The sequence below is a fragment of the Hypomesus nipponensis genome, chromosome 1 (assembly GCF_054491055.1).
Source record: "Hypomesus nipponensis isolate SF chromosome 1, ASM5449105v1, whole genome shotgun sequence".
Classification (NCBI taxonomy): Eukaryota; Metazoa; Chordata; class Actinopteri; order Osmeriformes; family Osmeridae; genus Hypomesus; species Hypomesus nipponensis.
The window spans coordinates 1,349,887-1,366,411 of NC_140361.1; positions in this window are offsets into that span (position 1 = coordinate 1,349,887).

Consider the following 16,525-nt stretch of genomic DNA (forward strand, 5'->3'; position numbering starts at 1 on the left):
TTGTTCTTAGACAGACCTTAAGGAGAGAGAAGAGACACTCACTTCTGCACAAGCAGGTGTCGTCTGAACGCCTCAAAGTCAAAGCTGTTAACGAGCCTCTTCACAGGAAACACTCTCTCTTCTACATTCCTCAAGGACACATTTGAAAAGTAATTGAAAATACTCAAAAAATGTAAGCGGACGTCAACAACGTATTTTACTTAAACCCAACGGCCATTACTCTGTGCACCAGAGATCTCTCAGGCTCAAAACAGAATTTGAAGATAATTGAGGAGAGGGAATGAATTAGTCGGATCAAGTACTGTATAGAGCCTGTTTTTGAACCCTTTACTCTCAGTAGCTCAAGCTAACGGGTCTATGTTTCTGCTCTTGTCAATGTCTTACATAGTGGCAATGAGCAGGATTTGAAAAGGGTCTGTATAAAGAAACATCGATTCGTTTGTGCATCTATTGACCCTTACTTCATCCAGTCATCCATCCATCATCCATCTATTTACATATCCAATTTATGTTCAAACAATTTTCCAACAGAGTAATTTGGATCATCACGTATGATACATACCGGAGAACCTCATTAGAACAAATCAATTGCTGCTATTTAGTTGATCAGCATTCACTCATACAGTTACTTTAAGTCATGGCTGGTAGTGATCCTCTCCTTGTTTGGCCTCACAAACACAAATCTGGTTTCATCATAAACGTCAACCGAACTAATGTGCAAACGTAATGAATGACTAAGGCTTTATCACTGACTACTCTCCAAGAAAATGAATCTTTCATAAACAAAACAAACTGGCATGCGATAGTTTGAAGTGATAGTGATTTGTTTGATGTCAGTAGAGTTATTTTAGTATCTGAATGACTTTCTTTATACAGATATGTCAGACGAATAAATAAATATTGTTTTGTTTTGCTTGTGTCTTTTTTCTCTTTTCACAAATCTGTCTGCTGTGTTGTGAGGGGCTGTTAGATGCCTAAAACCATCACGATAAAATACGAGTGATTTGACGTTCACATATCTCAGGAAAACAACATATATTCCAACTAGACATCAAAACGCTATGATAGAGACCTCTACATCACCCCTGGTTGTGATATTATCTGGTGAAACATTAGGATGAACTCAAATGACCAGTAAACATTTGGGGATATACACACCATATCATTCCAATGGCTGATAATTCCAATGGCATCAAAATGTTGTTATGAAAGTAATTTTTGCGCAAGGACTGGAAGGTAAAAAACTCATGGCAACGATCCACAACAGCATTACACGTCAACATCTGAGCATTAAACAGGATAACACAAAGATAATGATCATCTATTCTTCTCAGGTGTAAAGTTAGTTGCAAATCTCAGGGAACTGGATAGTGTTGATCTCTTATTCCATCCACCCTCCGACAGGTTCGTTCTCAGGTATATTTACAGGAGTTACAGGTGTGTTTAGAGGTGGAGTTACAGGACATCTTCCTTCATCTTTAAATGTCCTTGATGACTCAATCTCCACGGCTTGCAGTCTTGTCTTTGCGTACAGTTTCAGCACTTCCTGTTCAAGGAAGTGACATGTTGTAACAACACTAACACTGCGGGCCCTGCCAGTGAGAGGCTCTCATCGGTCATTAAGGCCCAAAGCGAGACCCATCGCTCCCTTTCAGCCTCTCAGCAGAAGGAGAGGAAGGTGGTCAGACACATAATGCTTCCTCTCGTCTCTAATAGGAATATTAGGCATGGCACTACCACACAGCTTGGATTATGTAATAGGGACAGGGGCATGGAGGAGAGTGTTGGGGAGGGGGGGCTCGCCAGACATTAGGCCGGCTGAAGCAATTTCCCAGGCAAATAATTGGACATGGATTTCTGCTGTGGGGTAGGCAAGAGCCTTAAAGCTCCAAACTCATTTGTGCATTTGCAATCCACCTTGCAGAGTGGTGTTGGTGGGGGTGTGGAGGGGTCATTGGGGGTGCAGAGGGGGTCACTTTTGAGGGTCATCTTTTCCTTCTCTACCTTTGGGGAACATTTGGCACTTGAACCTTATCTGGGAAGAGTTCATCTATACTGAGAGAAACCCCTGCACATTTAACATCCCAGGTGAGGAGAGGATTGAAAGGAAGTCATTCCTAATTTTAATTTAAGTAGATGTATTATTTCATTTAACTCTTATATTTGCCCGGTGTATTCACATTGTGGTAATTGTGCCCTCTCTTTAGAACCAAAGGCATTGCCCATTAATAATCAATAGCATCATTGAGATACGATACTGTGTGTCTCAGAGGGTATCTATAATTGTGCACCATTTGACACCCTTGACTGTGATGGTTGACAAATGTACCTTAAATTACAGTTTTCATGTCAGTCTTTCATGTTTTATAAACGTTAATCTACTGGATGACAGCCTATCATTAGAAATCTGTGTCTGGAAGTCTCTCCAGGTTGGAAGAACAATCACTGTTATATAGAAATAGCCATTAACCAGACTCACACAGAAAAATGTAATACCCAAGAATATGGACCAGAAGGAATTATAATAATCATCTTATTATTATTATTATTATTATTATCATATTAGACTACTTGCAAGTAAGACATTAATTGTTCTGTACATGTTTACCAGTTTACATGACAATAAACACCATTTTTGGAAATGTATTTCTAAACATGAACTTGAACATTTGCATAAATTCAGGATTTCAGTTGTGTACTGAAATGTTACAATTTGCTGTCCATCATTTTGCATTGGACTCTAATACGATACATTTGCCCATTTTTGTCTTTCGGGTGTCCTTGGTAAAATGACAATCTTCCAGCTCCTCCATTGTGAAATGTAACGGGATAATTAACTTGCTGCAAATGAATGTCTGGCCATTTCTCCTCCACCGGTCAGTGTGGAGGTTCCCTCACAGGCAGTTTGCCTCGTCCGTTTGGTTTATGTAACGGCGGTTTGCTGAAATATCACTCTGAGGATTTAGCCAAGGCTGAGCCTTTGTAATCCTCAACACAGATACTTTTACAAATCCTGTATTTAATTAGATTTTCCTATTTAGTCATTTGCGGTCTGGAGCCTAATTCCTACAGAAAGCCCACAGAAAGAGTGTCTCTGTGACTTGCTGAAGGATTGTGTGCTACTTCAATGTACACAATAGTCCAAGGACTTCAGATCCACTTTGTGGACCTCTTGGTTCTTAGTCGCAGAAGAACAGTGTTTACTGCAAATGCTTTTGTGCTGACAGATCATTAGGTTATGGATCTTGTCTCAGTCGTCATGATCAGCTATTATCAGATTTATTTCAGATTATCGACAGGCTCCGCACCAGAGAACTCTAAAAGGCTGTATTACTGTCATTCAAATAAGAAAGATATCTGAGCGGTCAAATTATACACAAACTGTTTGATTAGTTTATTGATTTTGTGACACTCACAGGTTTGATCATTTGACCTTGGGCCCGTTGAAGGTGTTATTATAGGTGAATTCACAAAGTGTGCAGACATTATTGCTCCATTTCAGCTCCTGAATATCACGAGACACTTTTTCATTTGCGGTGGCAAAGAATACATTTAATGACCCAAGCCTGTGACATCATCGTGAGCCTTTGACATCATTGTGAGTCTGTGACATCATCGTGAGCCTGTGACATCATTGTGAGTCTGTGACATCATCGTGAGCCTGTGACATCATTGTGAGTCTGTGACATCATCGTGATCTGTGTTTAGCGTTTACAGGAAAAGCATCCAGCCGTGGCTCGTAGCAATCACAAAGCTGTTCAAGTGGACGTCACGGGTGTGTCTGTGTCCCTCATCAGTGTGGTTTCATCCCTCAGGCTTCCATCTCAGGTCACTCGGAAACATCGCCAGCTTCACCTCCCAGTGGCACCGGTGGGCAATATGAGGAAGTAGTGAAATGCACCAACTCAACAGAAGTAGGTTACCTGAACAATGTACTTATCATTAGTTACTGCAGTCAAACCTGTTTGTCAATTTCAAACCTTATTACTAATGTATTAAAATGCCATAAAACTACTTTCAGTGATACATATGTCAGATCTCATGTGTACCTCATCAAACGTTAAACTTTCATTTGAAACACAATAATGTGTGCCTTTAGCCAGCCCAGATATTATTACAGCTTCTAAAATAATTCACTATTGATGTTTCATTGGAACGTGGACTCTTTTTGGATCCACAACATTTTCAGAAGATGACTCAAAAGATGATGCCCTAGGTGCAGTTTCATCAAAAATTTCCTCGCAGGAGTCACTGAAACAAAAAGTTGATTTTGCAGCCAAAGCCTGAGCCGCGATCGTACCTGGAAACAGCAAACAGACACAGTTAGACTGTATGCAGAACTGTGTGTCTAAGACCTTTTTGGTCTGACTCACTTTAAATCAATAGTACTGACTGAAGTCAATTCTGCACTGTAAATAATGACTTGAGCTGAACTCTGCCATGAGCTCCTTCAGAAGCTTAAAGGGCAAGGCAAACCCAGTGATCACTGATGGTTGAATTTTAAAGGTTCATAAAAGTTAACCTTTAAGCAATGTGCAGAAATCGGACAAGGCCGAGAGGAGCTTACTACACTTAGAAGGACCTTTGACTGGGTCTGTTTGAGAGGACCAGCTCTGTTCAGCTAGGCCCTGGAGCTGGAGGTGTTTCAAGTTGCAAACTTCAGCATAAATTGATTGAGGATTGATTGCATAAACTTCCACACATCGTGGGAGTGGAAACTGTCCGTCTGTGCTGAGATCTGCAGAAGATCATGTTTTAGGAACCAGTGGAGTCATAAAGGCGCTGGAGCCAATGTGGGGTGCACACTTCATCAGAATGAGAATCAGAAACAGGTTTATTGTCAAGTAAGTTTTCACAGACACATTATGTGCTTCGGTCTTATGATGCATAACAATATCCAAAAGGACAAAAACAGTGCAAGTGCAAAAGTTAAAAAGACAAATGAACAAAAGAAGATGTTGAGAATAGGTGTATGAAGGATAACAGACAGTGTCAGAGGATGTCCAGGCCTTGTTGATGCTGCGGGTAGGAAGAAACTTCTGTAGTGCCGACAAGTTTTGATCTTGATGGTTTTTCCAAACTCCTGCCAGAGAGGAGTGACTCCAGAGTTTACGTCCAGGGTGGGAATGTCTTTTTTCCTCAACTCAAAAACATCTGAATCATGAGGCTGTTATTGTTTCTGAACTGATTGGAGTGATTAGTGTAACACCACAGGGACACCTGGTGTCATTGCCAAGCCAAGCATTAGGACAGACAAACAAACACTTCCTGGCCCTCTTCACAAACGTAAACTCTACGGCCTTGTCCAAAGACCTCAGGCTGTCTCCTATCTAGTGTGTGAGGGACTTCCTTATTTACCTTCAATCAATAAAGGTTGATTGAAGCCTTGCTTGTTTACAAATGTGTTTGTTCAAGAATCGTATGGACTGAATACAGATTTGAAACACATTCTTTTCTATGCAGATGTATTCTAGATGGCCAGTAAGTTACGAGTAGAACACCAGTGAATAGACCCCCGAAACAGACAGTTTATATCATGAGTTGCTCGGTTCAGTTATGAGATACACACGCACAAACAATACCATTGGAACCATATGGTTTAAACTGTAGTTACTTAAAGCTGGTCACTGGTACTTTGTCAGACATGACTGGATAATCCCACACATGTTTATATTTATGATGGTTTAACAACTTTCATTTGGCAAGTGTTACGGCTACATGTGTTGTGGCCGTAGCAGCAAGTCTTCCATGAGTGTCCGTCACGCTTTTTGTTGTTCCAATACCCTGTCAGTATCTTAGCTAGGGGGTTCCCCCCCCCCCACCACCTCAACTCAGGGCATGGGCAAGGTCACCATGGCGCTTTGTAGCTGCACCCCTGGCGTCAGCACACATTCTGCTTTTCAAAACAAATCACTTCCTTTCACCAGACAGCTCTTGACAAGTCATAGACATTCTTGTGTGCTGCTTGGTCACGTATTGTGTTAGGGGGCTCTTGAGTGATTTTTTGGGGGGGAACAGAGATCACCTCTGGTTGTCTTGGCGGATTGCACATTTCCAAATGTTCAACGCAAAATAAACTCTCTGTGTGCGTTACGACAGGAGCATGACTAAGTCTTCAAACATGGCCGTGGTATTTTTTGAAAGAGAGAGTGTGAGAGGGAGACAGAGAGATCCTTAAGGGTTTGAAGGTTATATTATTGTGGTTTTACAGAGAGAGTGGCGAGCAGGCTTGGACATGTCTGGTGCTGTCCTCAGGATCTTGTTCTTGATTCTGGCTTGCATCCTTTTATAGGCACTGCTACCCTCTGATATAGTCACTCTTAACCTATCTCTGTAGTTAACTTAACCCTGCAGGGCCAAACTCAAATACAGTGAGCAAACATTAGATTGTTAAGTCAAAGGCAGCAATGTGGTTAAATTGTCAAAAAATATATAGAGTACAATACTGTGTTTATAGGCTTGGGGGGGAATAGAGAGGAACTGCCAAATAATACAGTAATGCACTCCTGACCTGCCGCTTAGGTTACCACTTGGCCAGACAGAATTAGTCATGTCCATTAACACCTTACAAGGCTGAAGAGGAGAGGATGTTTACCAACCACACAAGCCCCAAGCTAAAAGCTTTTTTATGGTAGCCCCTCCCAAAGGATGTTGACGTTACATAGTGTGGTTTCTAAATCTTCTACAGTTTTTTCCTTCTGTTTGCTTTAACTCAAATAGCATCACGGTATGTCAAGACTTGAATGAACATACATTGCAAAACATACATAACACTCATCGTCAAACATGTCTTTGACATGTAGTGTGTGTTGGATTTCAGCTGACAGAAGCAGAGAGCAGGCGGTGTTAAGAGGTGCAAGGTGGTGTGAACCCTCGTATGGTGTGTGGCAGATGAACAGTTAAACACCTTGCTGGCTTTTTTTTAATTTGCAGGGTGAGACAGGAATACGTAATAATGCTTTATTTTGCAGCAGCGTTCTACACAATCAGCAGGGAGTTAGAGGATCTTGAGATTAGGGTCCCATCATTAGGCAGATGCATCAGGAGCTCCACTGGCAGACACTGACGAGGAGTCGGCCCTCATTCAGGATCCCGGGGGTGTCTGTGTGGCCCAAGACACTGGTGCTGTCGGGAGTGACTGGAAAGCAGATGATCTCTTTCTTTGAAGCAATGGAACAGTTGGCACAGTCCTTGAACCTGAGATGCAAGAACCAACCTTAAAAAAGGGAAGACATTTCTGTACTTCTTATTCACTGTGAATATTAGAGGGGGAAGCCTGGGCCTGCATCTGTATTCAAACCGATGGATTGTTAAGAAGGGGCACATTCATGTAAGTAATTGGTTCACGTTGCAGTTATTTAAAAGCATAAAAATAGAGTCAAAGTACAAGGGAATTGTTTTCACTCGAGGGCAGAATGTTAAACTCTCTCTCTTATCTCAAGGTAGCCAGGCAATCAGGGCCCCGGTCTGGGTTTTTTGCAGCATCTCAGGGATCAAAATCAGGAAGTGAAATCACCATGAAGTTCCTAATGGTGTTAGGAATTAAACTGTGGGAGCAGCTCCATGAAATGATTGTAAATTGCGCAGCGTTGAGGCTGATGAATGGAAAAAGGCAAGCTTTGGTTTGGAGTGCCAGCAGACAGCAGTTGCGTTCCTAGCCTGGAGACACGCTGGTCATCTTATTCTCGAAGTCTGGACTCTCAGAACACTGAATGAGAAACATGCATGCAAAAAACAACACCCATGGGGTATGTAGAGGAATATAAACTGGCAACTTGAGGTCTATCACACACCAGTTGCCAAACAGATACAGAGAAACAATAACTTTGCCAGACAGTAAAATACAATTCCGTTTTTAATGCTATCAACAGTTTCACTTATTCTTGCGTCGGATAAAAATATGAATAAATTCCACCCAGGATTTCCATTTCCTTCTGTCTTCAAACAAATCAATGTGTTTAAAAGTAGCTTCTTCAAATTCTCCATGACATCTATTATGTAGGCATTAGTGTTCTGAGGTAAACGGCAGTTATTTTACTGCTAACACTAGCTGCCTTGGTGGAAACCTGACTAATGAAATATCACAAACTCAAATTTTAAGTAATCACAAAATTAAGCATCAGAGACAGTTTCTCATTTCAGCATGATTAAACTTTTAATTGCTTGATGTTGAGTTACAAAGAAACTCATAAAAGCAGAGTCCCTGTGCACTTTGTACCAGCATGACACTGAAATATTAATGAGAATAAAAACAGGAGCTGATATGTGCTTCCTGTCACCAATAACCTCTCCAGTAGACTTGAAATAGGAAGACCTTACTGCAGGTATCCGGTACACCACTGTGACTTGTCACTTGAGGACAGGGATTTAGGTTTGTTTTCAAATGTGGACCGGACAGCTTTTTTTTTCTTTTTTTATAACTGAGGATAAGTCAGTTTAATGAAGTGTTGTTGTTAAAAAAGAGTAGGGTGTAGAAGTTTGTCGTTTTCAAAGAGCATATCATGTATGATGAAACCTGCTGGTGGACCTTCTAGCGGTACACGGACAGGACACACTTCACATTACTAAATCAAACATACACGTTAATCATATCGAAAATGTGTCAGTATTAGCCAGACGAATAGTTGCTAACCATAGGTTATATAGGTTAGGATATCGAAAACATTTCAGAAAATAGCAGAGACACAGGAGGCAAGACAAGCCTCATTACAAGGTTGAACATAACAGAGATTTCTGAGAGCAGTCTTCAACAACACACAGAAGATGAGTTATTCTATAGATGTTTGGATTTCTGAGAATAGCAGTTTATGACTCAGGAGTAGTTTGTTTACGTAATTATCCATTTTTGTTTCAAGGACTCCAGTGAGTGGCAGTAAGCAGACAGATCCCAGTGTAGCCAGACAGAGACTTCCTGTTTGCCAGGCTGTTCCTCTGAGAGGCTTTATAATGGGATAGTTGATGCCTCGAGCTACACATCAGCAATGCAGCACACCTACTAAAACAGTAATACGGACGTGTGCGTCTAAAAAAGAAGTTGTTTGGCTGGAAAGAGTGAGGAAAATTTGGGAAATCATTCTGTGTGTTTCCTGGGAGACACCTAGGTGCAGTCTATGTCAGTTTATGTTGTTACCACAGGTATTGCTATGTAGTTTATGTAACCTTGATTTAATGCGTTTCCCAACCATTTGACATACTCACATTGTATATATGATGTGCATTGGATACATACACTGTATATTAGATATATTAATATGTCCATTACAGTATGCATACAGCCTGTATGCATTTTGTTTTACCTGTAGCACTTTGAGATTTTACCTGAATATAAAGTGCATCACAAATACAATTATTATTATTATTATGACAGCCTGGTCTCACTTCCTTGTCTTGTGGGAGGTGAACTCCCCTCTTGTTTAGCGTGGTTCACACAGACAGCTACACAGTTTCCTGTATGGATGAATGATAGTCTTTTGGGACTGTTCCTGCTAGCTGCCGAATCTGCATTTCTCCAAGGGAGGCTTCTGGGGCTGGGTTAGAAGTGTGCACGCCAATCTCATTAGAGACCTGTGTTAGCATTCAGCTCACACGCTCTCTCTCTCTCTCTCTCTGTTGGTCTCTCAGCAGTTTGCGCGTGCTGTCCGCCAGCCAGGGTCTGACGTGCTGTACTCACTCCCCTGACCTTGCCCCATGAACCCTGTGGTGGTCAACAGTATGCTACACTTAGATCCTTCACATCTACAACGCCCCTCTCAGTTAGTTGTTTTTGAAGGTCCTGTATCACACCAGTGTCTGTAGCGATTGGTTCAGTGAACCACGCTCACAGGATAAGTAAACTCGAGAGAGACCTGACGGTAAATCTTTAACCTTCCAAACTTTCAAGCTAACCAACCAACAAAAACAAATTTGCCGAATTTTGCCTGAAACCTGAGAATGTTTTTTATCCTTCAGAACAAAAAGTTCAAGTTTAATAACTGGTCGATCACACTCACTGAATATTTACCTTTTTGCTCTCGGACCTCAGGGCTCTAAGGAATCCAGGAACTATGAAACCCCTTTCGACCCATCTCATTACTATCAAAACCTACGCTGTCGTTGCACCAGCACTCCATGGGGCCACGCTGAGTGAAGACTGAGGGCGAGTTCTCCTCTGAGTTAGTCCCCCACACACCCACCGTATTGCAGTGATTACCAGTTTCAAGCCTCATAAATCAACAAGGGCCGTCGGACAAAGAGGATCAGCCTGTTACAGGCCACAGCGGGTGTCCAGGGGTTCAGCTTTGCAACGATAACACGGCACGTAGCGACGAGCATGCTGGGGGAAGTAGATAATCAGTACAAGTGAGGTCAGTGAGTTGGGGTATAATTAATACAGAATGATTTAAACCTATGACATGCTTCTTAGTGCTACCCGGCACAATCTGATGGCGGTGGGCTGGAGAGAAGGGGATATATGGGGGGGTGAACGGAGCTGGAGGGAGGGAGGGGAAAACCAGTGAGAGGCAGGGAAACGGTTTTTCTCCCCTTTTCTGGGCTCAGTATTGCTCTGTCTCATCTTATTAGAAAGCTAATGCAGCTGTCTGTTCTAATACTGGGGAGCAGCTTTTACAGTTTCTCCCTTTGCACCCTTTTTCTATTCCCGTTCACCACTAATCTGTGCTGTGCCAGCAGACGATAAGACAGGACACGTCCTCTTTCCGAGCAGCGGTTTTGCCGGGCTTTGTCTGAGCTTGAGTCGTACAATCGTTTGTCTCAAGAACTTTGGCATAGAAGCGTAGAAAGCAGCAATAACTTTTTCAGGTGAACTTTATTTTTTTTGTTGGGTTTTGTTGTACTTCTTAGAGGTTTTGTGTTGAACTTGCTTTCCAAAACCTGAAAGTGAAAATGAAGCACTATGCCTTTTTGTTTTTACGCACAAAGAGCGCTTGGGCTAAAGGCCTTTGAAGTACACAAAGTGTTCAGGCTTACTGAGGTTTTATTTCTGTGGAGGAGGATGAGTTCTAGAATGAATTTAAATCTATGGAATTAACTTCAACTGCCACTGCTATTGTAAGGATCAAGCATGTGTTACTGGACCTTGAATACAAACGAAGAACGCTCCGGGCTGGAGAGCACTCGAGCAATTCTCCAGCCAAGAACTCCTATTATTACACAAGCCTTAGCACCGCTCAAAAACAACTGCTACATGTCGGACAACTGCTGTTTTCTAGGAAGTTTACTACAGTGATGTTTGTGTCTCTTTAAATAGGCCTACTGCTTCTGAGGAATACATTGTTTATCTGAAACGAGGTACATGAAGCCTAGCCGAGTCTAGACTGAGACAGGTGGGGAAGACAGTGAGAAGTAAAGAAATGAAGCCGCTGTATGCTAAAGACATATCTTCCTCGTAGTACTGATAGCTTCTCTGGCCCCGTGGTTGGAATGGGTGTAATTCATTGAGGAAAATGTCCTGGTGATGAAACGGCGCCAGTACTACCTCGGCACTCATGAGGGTGTGGACAGCATTAAAACACAGAATGGAGCCCTTTCATTTACGACTATTAAGCTTCGTTTAAATCTTTTATTATTCAAAATGAATATTTGATGCCTTTTCAACATTAACAATGTAATATCTATTCTCTGTTCGGGCTTAAATGATACTGCGTTTACTCGTTTTGATGGGAACTAGTTGGGGATGTTGACAGTTCCAGATGGTTGTTTAAGTACTCCTCTATGCGGATTTGTCAGACAATGAGATTTCTGCTTATTGCACAAGTCAGTCATTTCTATAGTGATTCACCACTGATCTTGGCATGCTATTCTGAAAGTGACAGTGTTTTAGCCAGCTGAGCTGTATTTGTATTGTTTGAGGGAGAAGGCACAGTTATCTTACAACCAATGGCTTATGTCTTTGATGTCGACATTTTGACAGACAGTCGATACAGAAAGCTGACATTGTCCATATTGTCCATGTTGCCGAATCACTGGCCATGTAATATGGAAGCAATTGTATTGCTGTTATATGCAGGACTGACCTAATCCATTGACGAAAGCTTTGATGAAATTGATTTGACAACCGAACAATACATAATACACAATACTTGTGCCTACACTATGCCACTGTTTGAGTCCATTTCTTTTATGAGGGAACACAAAAGTTATATATTTCTTATATATAGATAATACATATATATATATATATATATATATATATATATATATACACGTGAGAGAGAGTCAAAGAGAAAGAGAGGGAGACAGAGATAAGAAAAAAGAGAGATAGAGAGAGAGAAAGACAGAGAGACAAAGGGAGACAGATAAAAGGAGAGAAAGACAGAGAGACAAAGGGAGACAGATAAAAGGAGAGAAAGACAGAGAGAGACAAAGGGAGAGAGAGAGGCTTTTTGGATGGTGTCATACTCAGGTAAAGAGCCAGCGTCTGATGGGACAGGGTCTGATGTCATTGTGGCGTGATTAAACTATGGGTGTCATCAGATTTGCTGACACGTGAAGATTAGGTTGATCTCGGCCCATCCCTGAGGCAGAGGCTACACTCCACCATTGTAATTTTATGCTAATGGAACGATATCGCTTACAATGAAGCGAGCAGTGATTTCAAATCTGTCTCTCACACTGAGTCTGGGATAACTGTGATGTGAAGAGCCCGCAGCAGACGCCAGGACGTGGCTTTCTGGGTGGGAGTGAAGGCCTGGAGGGCAGGAGGATTTCACTCTGTATACAGGCGTATAAACACACCACAAGGAACACAGTCGAGCCTTGATATTCCAGCATCAAATGCACTTTGTAAAATGCAATTTGGAAATGTTATGAAGGTCTGTTATGGGTCTTAGAATATTTAGAAACCAATATATACAAGGAAGAATTCAAGTATCTTGAAGGAATTCCTTTGTGTAATTGAGGACTAGAGATGAGGTGACCCTTCTAAAGCAGCATAAAGTCTTCCTCTTGCTGCCTACAGTGTGTCACATTTATTGGCTGGCCTCTCTAAAGTCAATCCTCTTCAAGAGTTTGAAAGCAAATTGCTATGTTTCATGAGCTTCCAAGATATCAAAACGGGAGGTTTTGAATCTGAAGCCTTTAAATCAACTTGAGGGGACTGCGTGCGCTCGGATTCGCAGACGTTTGATTATAGCTGACATATGGCTGAACCCTCAACTGCCAACGTGAAGCTCCATCCATCTTCAGCAACACATGCTTGGCAGGGTTGAGGTTATGAAGCCTTGAGAGCTGCAGCAAACATTCAACTTTCTTTGGCTGTTTACCAAGACAGTTTTATCTACCAAGTAAATCCTAGAAGGATACAGAGTGTTGTCTGGTAAAGACAGTATAAGTGTACAAAAATGGACAACCATCTCCCGTAAACCAACAGTTAGACAAGCACCTTCCTGCCTTTAGGGACAGCACAGGCTGGAAGATCAAAACTGATGAATACTGTGAATAATTGGTAAGTGGGACACTTTCCTGAGCAATGTACCAGACGATTTTCAACGTCACACACACACACAGACAGATTCCTGCTTTTATAGAAGATTTAGCTTAAGTGTCCCACTTTACCAATATTCACCTTATGCTAACCTTAACCCTACCCAGTTGGAGGATGGAGTCATATAATGGCCTTTCTGCCATGCTTTAATGTTGGATTCTTTCAGACAATATATTTCCCTGGAAGAGGGGCAGGAAGAGAGCCAAACCAGCCAGAATGAGTCAGTCTCTAATCGCAAGCCCCTCCCTGACCCTAACTGTCATGTGATCGGGTAGCATTTAACAAGTAAGGCGTTGCTTTTCTGTATGGATAAAAGCTTTGAGAAAAGCGTAAATGTAGGATTTTTTTCTTCACTTCTAAGGGGTTGAGCAAACATGAAAAGCTAACTTCAATGTAGCCTTCCAAGAAAGTGCCAGCACAGGGATTTCACATAAATAATAAAGTAAAATATACCATGCCCAAGACAAGACAAAATGCCTGATTTAGATTTTCTGCTGTAATTTCCCTTTGGGATTAATAAAGTGCTTCCCATTCCAGGTACCTCATCAGCCTCCCACTCTGCAGCCTCAGAGGGCCCTGGGTGGGTGGACTTCATTTGGACTCTTTCTAACAAACCAAGCCAGGATCCTGGACCGCAGCAGGATGTTGTTTTAAAAAAAGAGCATTGTTAATGTCATGTCAGCTTGCCTGAGGTTATCAAAGAAGGAACAGTGAATGATTTGAGGAGTGGCGCATCTTCGATGAAGGACTGGTTTGGAAGGTTAGAATGATTTTTGTGGGTGCCAAGGTCTGGAATCCTATAATTATATTCATATGAACAGAAATACACACCTCCCTTTGGGTAGTTGTTCGCATTTAAAAACGTTACCAAATGTTTCGATTAGATTACTAAACAATGTGAACTGGCTTTATGGGATGAAAAATTGACTTTCATAGGCACAGTGCTAACTAAGAAGTACACAAGTTAAAATATATTGAGACTGAAATAACCCCAGATTTTGTAAAATTGCTTTAAAAAAGACTTTGCAAAGTAAGAGCAATCCAGTTGGTTTTGACTGTACAAATACACCTGGAAACAGTTATTGTAAATTAAATCAATTTTCAATGGTTTGAAAATGCACCTTTTTGTATGTCAGGTCTTTTCTGAGTGTAGAAGGTATTGAATTCACCACAGCTGCATTCCCAAGGAATTTGTAAACTAAAACAAACATTAAGTATACAACCATTTATATTTCAAAACCAGAAGGTTGATGCTTTCTGTAAAATACAGTTGAATTTGTAAGTTATGGTCCTCTGTGTATGTCTGAATCTATTCTGTATCTGGGGCATGTATACACAAGGTTGAAAATGATATGGGAAATAATTGACTATCTGACAAATACAGTAGACAGTGGTTAAAATAATATTTTATGTTTTCAACTGTTAAAATTTAACTCAGTGAACCATATGTATTAACCAACAATAAAAATAATTGCCTGAATCACATTGTTTGCTGAACAATCAATAATGCACTCATAAGTATTTTCAAATTTAGAACTATGTTGGATTGTTCAGGTCAAAAGGGCAATAAAACTAACAATTATATCCTTTTAAAGTCAATACGAACACTTCACCGATAACAAATCAACCTTTTGGTACCAAAGTGTATCGTGTAGGTGTAGCAGTGAACCTGAGTGAAGCTCGCCACAAGCTTCTTGTAAAAGTATATTTAGATGTTTTCCAAGACTGCTTCTTACTCCTCTGGAGAACGGACTTCAGGATGTGTTTGTGTGGAAGAGCCTCCAGCAGTACTGCACAGTCCTGTTTTTCTGCATCCTGGTCCCTCATCTTTATAAACGATCCCTCCTCACTCTCCCTCTTCACATGCCTGCATGGTTCACAGTCCTCGTTCCAAACAGAACATTCCCTCAATAAAACCTCCAATTACATTACAGGAAACAAACTTACTGTATGAAACTCAGTTATCAGTGAGTCAACATTATTAAAGAAAAATGTTTTGTTCTTTAACTTTACCACCTCAGACAGCAGAAATGAAGACATTCTTGTAATATATTAACCACTCAATGGCCCTCCATGACAGATAAAGCCTTCTGTTGGCTCTGTCCTGGTGCTGGGAGTAGCTGTAACCAGACAAGCGTGCAGATCCATGCAGGCTGTTGAAACCCTCCAGAGCATTGCCCCTCTCATCCACACCGCACTCCAGCGAGCACAGACTCAGAATGCAATCCCTGGAGGCTCTTGCTTTCAGAGGCCAGGGTGAAAACCTGCGAGCAGAGACCTAACCCCCTCGTGTAAGGTTGTGAAGCACTTGTCTAGATACCAGTCCTACTAAGGGCCTTACACCCCAACCTTAACCCCAGCACAGACAGAGAAGAATTGGGTCTTTGTCTGGCAAAGATGGCACAGCCTAAGGTGAAGTCGGGGCGGCTGCGATCTTACCCATACCCATCCAATCATTTGACAAATACAGAAAGGTCAAGGATCAAGAGGCGGGGCTTATACTTCACCAGCTGAAACCTGAGAGTCCCATTTTGACGGTTTGAGAAAGAATAGGGACATGCATGCCACCACACTGTGACGGGAGGAAGAACCAATCGTTCACGGTGAATGCACATGCTAAACCAGGCTTAATTAGATTGGCTCCAAAGCAGCAGGTAGCTGTTAGTCCTCAGCACTGCTGTGCCAAGCACATTGGCAACCAGGCAGCCCACAACACTCCGAAAGAATATTTCAAGTCAACGTTTTATAGATAATATATTGTTAATTAGAATATTAGCTCACATAGGTGTAGGTTTCTTTGAGAAGAAATTAACAATAGAACCACGGAGGACCAGTAGGATGACCAGACGTAGCCTACTCTTTTGCCCGGACATGTCCTCTTTTCGAGACCTAAAAATGCGTCCGGCAGGGATTCCAAAATTGTCCGGGATTTTGTCTCGTCTGATATTTGGAAAGTGTATCTCTCTTACGTTCCACCTACTTGCCCGAGCGCTGACCGTAGAGAGAACTGTCATTTTGTTCAGATAGGGCGATACACGACCAGCA